Source organism: Epinephelus moara, chromosome 7 (assembly GCF_006386435.1).
Source record: "Epinephelus moara isolate mb chromosome 7, YSFRI_EMoa_1.0, whole genome shotgun sequence".
Classification (NCBI taxonomy): Eukaryota; Metazoa; Chordata; class Actinopteri; order Perciformes; family Serranidae; genus Epinephelus; species Epinephelus moara.
Window position 1 is genome coordinate 31,320,569 of NC_065512.1, and position 6,382 is coordinate 31,326,950.

The following is a 6,382-nucleotide window of genomic DNA, read 5'->3' on the forward strand; positions in this document are numbered from 1 at the left end:
GTAAATCACCACTTTTTATGATTTGTTTTTAATGACATACCAACACTTGACAACAACAACCACAACTCACAGTGATATACCGTATGAAACACTTATATTACATCTTTTCCATTTTTTAAAAACATTTTAAAGTATTGAAATGCATAGCATAATAGCAAACATGTGACCTCTGTTGGAGCCATTTCAATCAGCAGCCACTGAGTGGTGCTGTAACAATTTACCTGTTGTTATTTAAAGGCCACACTAATTGACACGTGTGGCACATTTTGGAGGTCTGTTGTTTTTGACCGTGGCGTGGCGTGGCGTGCGTGGACTGTGCGAGGAGGACAGTGCTCTTTTTGTTGATTTATGGTGAACTCCAGACGGTAAATAAATAGATTGGCATATCTGCTCAAAAGTTGTGAGTGTGGACAATTGTTGTTTGTGAATCCTGTCCTGACTGTAACCCTGTCTAACTTTGTCCAGGATACACAGGACCATGTTGGCTCTGGTGACCTGAACGAGCAAAGTAGACAGAGCAACGAAGACACGGTCCACAGCGGCTTTTGGGACTCCACCAGCCGTTTTGCTGAGCTGCTGGGAGGCCATGTTGAAGGAGGTGTATTTAGGAAGCAAACAGAAGCCCTGCAGGACATTTGGAACCACCTCCATCACCACCTCCTGTGGGCCAAGCAGTTTAAGGCTGGGCACCTCCTGGTGCTGCTCTGTCAGGCTCCTGGCGTACTGCTGAGCCTGGCTGATGATCTTGTCTGTAGGCAGGGGTGCCGCCAGGAATTTTGGGCCCCTGCACAGCTGTTGTCACCACATCTCCAGGACCTAATTGAACCATTAAATGTAACTTTGAAGGCTTGCAACTGTCTTGCCAGTACAATATTTACTGCTAGTGAGTTGTACATGCAACAGTCTGCATACAGTATGCAATTCACTATTTGATGCAAGATTACAAGCCGCCATAAAAATGTGCCTAAGGCCATCTTTTACAGTCTAAATGTCATTTTTATTATAAAATCCCAAAATGGAAAATTCTCTTAACATTAATGAAAGACTTAAAATAACTTTTCAATCAAAATAAATTAAGATCATCATCTCAAAATAATGAAAACAGCAGATTTTTGAATTTAGCTGCACATATATGCCAACAAGAAAATAAAGATGAAATGGAAATTCACTCTAAATGAAAGCATCTAACTGGATTATTTTAATATTGCCTGTAACTTTAATACAGGCTGAGTTAGGCTACTTAATGTTTCCAGCTGTCCAGCATCCAGTACAGACAGTTGTGGGCTGGTTTTGTTTCATAATAATCATTATGTGGAAAAATAATTTGTTTGAATTTCTGTCATTAAAAAATATTTTGTTTTCTTTTTTGTAATGGTAAAAAAGAGCAAGAGAGAGACTCCCTGCAATGATGCTAACTGGCATGTCATTCAACACAGTGTTGCTCACCTTCTTCATTGGGACGGGGAGGGGTAAAGTTATGGGGAGACAGGGCTGCTGCTTCTGACTCATTTGTTGTTGAGTCTGGTAAAAGGGGCAGGGACAACTGGTTTAATATGAATATCTTGCTACACATTTACCTGCACTGATTAAATGTAGGTTAAAAAGGAGTGAAATGTAGGCTAATGCTAGTCTGTAGCTAGCTTATTTCACTATGGACATTAAGCTAACAGGTTCATTTCTACCACTCACAGACTAAAGGCTACCCACCTTTCTTGGAGAAAAACTGGCTCACATATTGACACCCTTTCTTTTGCCTCTCCTCTCCTGTCTCTCTTTCCTTTCTTGAAAACCAGATTTTCTTTTAGTACTAGGTAGCATGATGATGACTGTAGCGTAATTTTGTATTATTTTTTTTGAGGCCCCTGTCAGTCAGGGGCCCTTGGAATTGTCCTGTTTTTTCCCCACTATATGGCGCCACTGCCTCTCAGATGGATTTTCATTAAATTTTTACCAGTCACAACAGTAAGGCTGTTCTATGTCCCACCTTGTTTGTGCGTGTGTCTGTGTCATTATGGCGAAACGTAGTCCTGGAGACACCTATTGTAGAGGGAACTACCAGAGAGGCGGTTTTGAGTACCGTAAAACTTCAAGTAGCGGCCTAGTCCCAATTAAAGACATAGTCCCTTTTACCAGCCTAATGTGGCTACATATTTTGACAAATAAATGCCTGTCTCTATTAGACACCTTGTCTGGTTGCCAAGCAGTTCATTTTTTTTATAGAGGTACTTTGGATGTATAAAATTGGGTTGTTGGCTACCCACTTAAACTAACATTAGTTAGTTTAGATCGCATTTACATACATAAATGCTTAAAGTTTTGTCAGTATGGATATGCTAGGCTACACATTGTTAGCTCAGGTAGATTCTCCACAATTCAATCATTCAGTTAATTTTATGTAAACCATGATCACCAAAAAATAATTCATTCAGATTTAGCAGCATGGTAAACCAGAGAGACAGAAAAAAAAAGTGGCGACTCACTACCTGTGACGTGGTCATAAAGTTAGAATATGTGTGGGTTCCTTGATTACCTAATAAGTCATTCATATCCTCATAGTCTGTAAGGTTTCACTGATCAAAAGAATCAAAACGGTTTTTCATAAAAATGAATCCAATTTGCAAATATTTAACAGGATAAAGTGGTGTTGTGTTAGAATGCTGGGTTCTGTAATCCCCAGATGCCTTAAAGCCAATGTCGTAACTCTCTCTGATGAACTGTCTGTCTGAGCTAAAACAAATGATTCATAATTGATATGTTATTTGAAGCCTAACTTTTGTACAAGTAATATTCACACTGGTTAAAATAAACAATTTGTATTTCCCATCTTTGTTGAGCAACAATTTTGTGTGAAAAGGAATGAAAGGCCTGTCCCATATAGACACCTGTCCCAAATATAAGCCTATTGAGTTCAGTGGTTTAAGCAAATAATAGCCTGGGCTACTAACTGAAGTTTTACAGTCCTTTGCTAGGTGTATATAGCCTTTGTCTGTCTGTCTGGGGATCGATTTTGTTGGTGTCACAACCATGCAAGATGTAGTCACAAAACTTTAAAGGTGTGTAGTTAAGATCACAATTAAGGCTGAGTTCGAAGATGGGTGAGGTTCAAAGGCAGGCACTGGAAGTGGTGGGGTGGGGTGGGAAGGAAGTAGCTGTTACCACTGTAAGATGATCTTTATTTTTCAGATATGTATGACTCCCAGACAATGTATTCTGCTATTCTGACTTAAATGTCTTGATAACTATTGGACGTATTGCCAAATATTCAGTTCTCACTTTAGTTCCCTTCAGGGTAAATTGTGACAACTTTGGTGATCTTACCTAAGACAGTGTATACATATCAGGCCAACCATGTTATCATCTTATTATTGACATTGTGGGTGTTAGCATCTTGACATTAGCATTTAGCTAAAAGCAAAGCAGCGCCTGTACAATCTCACTCGCCAGCAAGATAGTTTTGTTAGTTTTACAAACACCTGCGAACCTCCAATAATGCTGTTGAACTTTGGGAAAACAGTTATTAACTTTTCAGATTACCAAAAGAGTTAAATTGTCATAATAGTGAGACTACTACATGGGCTGCATGCTAGAGGGATGCTACTGTACTTTTAGGTCAACCTGAATTAGTACTAATGTGCACCTTTAACTCTTAAAAAGCTCACTAACCTTTATCATTACTGTGGATCAAACCGTCCATCTATTATACCTCTATTTTGAAAATACAGTATATTTGTATTCTTTGACTTTTTCTGTCTTTCTTGTCTGTGTATGCAAAGAATTACAGAGTATGGGTATGTCTGTATTTGCAACTGCTTTTAAATAGCCTACAGAAGATTTTCCAGTAAATATTGGACAAACATGCAGAAAGAGAGAGAGAAAGAGTGAGACCACTCCACTTCCTATCACTTAGTCACTGTAACATGAGTCCTACAACGCCTAATGTCTGGATTATTTACAGAGGTAAAACTCATAGCAAGCTCCCTCTTCCTCATTTCAATTGAATTATTCACATCATTCTCTCCCTCTCTCTTACATGCACTCACACTGGTAATGGACTGATACATCTTGCCAGTAATGTGGAAAGTGTGTGTGTGTGTGTGTGTGTGTGTGTGTGTGTGTGTGTGTGTGTGTGTGTGTGTGTGTGTACTGTTTCCCTGAGCATGTGTGCACTTATCAGCCACACTATGTCATATAAATAATACATCAGTAAAGACACATCTCATGAGATATCAGCATTCCTTAGTGTTTGCGTCCTGTCCTCTATGGCTTTGAGCTGATATCCAGAATATATTAATCACGCTTACAAACAGCCTCATAATTACCAAGGTTTATAGGAAGCATTTCTGTTTAAATTGCCTATCTACTAGCCAGTGTGACAAATGGTCAGAAAGCAGCCTTGGTAATGACAGACCTTGCTTTTCAGAGTTGCACCGCATGACCCCTGATATTTGTATTCAAATTATTTATCGACCTGTTACTGAGTGAGTTATGAAATAAGGAATGTGATTGCTCAGAAGTGATTTATAATTAGTTTTTAATCTGTAAAACAAACAATACTGACTTTTATTCCTTCTGCACAGATCTGTTGCAGTCCGGTACATGCAGATTTACTGCTCACCAAAATTAAATTGTAGCCTACAGCATCTGCTCTAATCTATTCTTAATATTGCTGAGGCTCTCAATCATTTTGTATCACACACACACACACACACACACACACACACACACACACACACACACACACACACACACACACACCTCCCTTTTTCTCTTGATTTATCAGATCCTTATCTGTCTCTTTGACCTCTAGCTTAAATGGACCAAGGGTGCAGCATCATATGCTTTCTTTCTTGTACAAGAAATGGTTGATGAATATAATTTTATTAGACAAAAAAACATATACAGTAATGTTTTACACGTGAAATGTCAGAAAAACACATGTGCCTGTGTCATGTTTTTTTTCTAATCTAAGGGTGCAGTGCATTCAGCAGAAAAGAAAAAATAGAGCCGTTCTCTTTTTCATGATTACGACTCAGCATCTCAGTTACAAGCTGTATCTCACACTTAAGAGAAAAAAATCCCATAATCACAAGGAAACTACCTAACAGTTATGAGATCTTGTAATTATGAGATCTTGTCTCATAATAATAAGTCACAATTAACAGATACACATTTTGCAATTATGAGATATGTACGAGATGATTGCATGAAAAAGTCTCCCTAGTTCTTTTCTTACTGGTGAACGAATGCTTCTCTGTAAAAACCACGTGCCTTTTTTGTGTACACACCCTAGAATACGTTTGCCTATTCTGTGCGTGCATTTCATAAACCACCTGTTAAATTATCACATGTAAAATCATGTTTCACTTGTGAGCTTGTATGTGGGGTTTTTGTTTTTACATACAGTGCCTTACATTTCATAAATAAACTTGTAATGTGCTTATATTATATGAATTTCATCATGTGAACGAGAAGAGAGAATAACAGCAGACCTATATATGTAATGAACATGTTACATTTTATTAACTGTGATAAATTCACACTATGTAGGCCTTTTATCTGTAGAGAGGATCACTAAAGAACCATCTGAATAAAATAAGCGTGAACCAGTTGCGGATTTTCCTACAGGCGACATCAGTGGCTGCCCACTGTGCCTTCCAGAGGGTGGGCACCACAATTACCGCCCTCCCCCCATTTTTTCTTTCTTTTTTTGACAGATCTAAAGATCTAATGCTAATGGCTGGCCTGTAGCGGGGGTACCATACCACCTCTAGTCCATCTAGTTTTACAGTGACTGATTATTACAGTAAGCACATGCTTGAGCATTGATGGATATGGTGGAGTGGAGTGTGTTTGGAGTGCATTAGAGTAAAAGAAAATGACAAGGCAAAAGCCATCTGGGGCACAGTAGGCAACAATAATAATAAAATAAAATAGAATAATAAAATAAAATAAAAAAAAGAAAGAAGACGAAGATGAAATTTGCAGATGTTATTGTTTTTGTTTGTCATAAATAAAATAATTATAAAAGATAATAAATGTGGCAAATAATTTATCAGCCTCAGCCTCATGTCTTTTCGTTTTATTACCAGTTTCACAGTTTGCCATAATATTAAAAATGCAAAAGGGGTAATGGGTCTCTGTGTCACAAGCCTTTGTAGCCTTCTAATGACACAGTTTTTAAGAGGTTTTATCCGATTTGCTCATAATAAGCTGTAGCAAACAGGACACAGAAAACATCTGAAAAGTATGTTAAATCATAACCTGATTTAAGCTATTACTGAAAATTAATTTGAACGAGTAGTTGTAGTGATTCAACTAACACAACCCCACACATTTTCTTTAATTAACCCGTTTTACTCCTCTTAAATTAAGTGCGACTAAT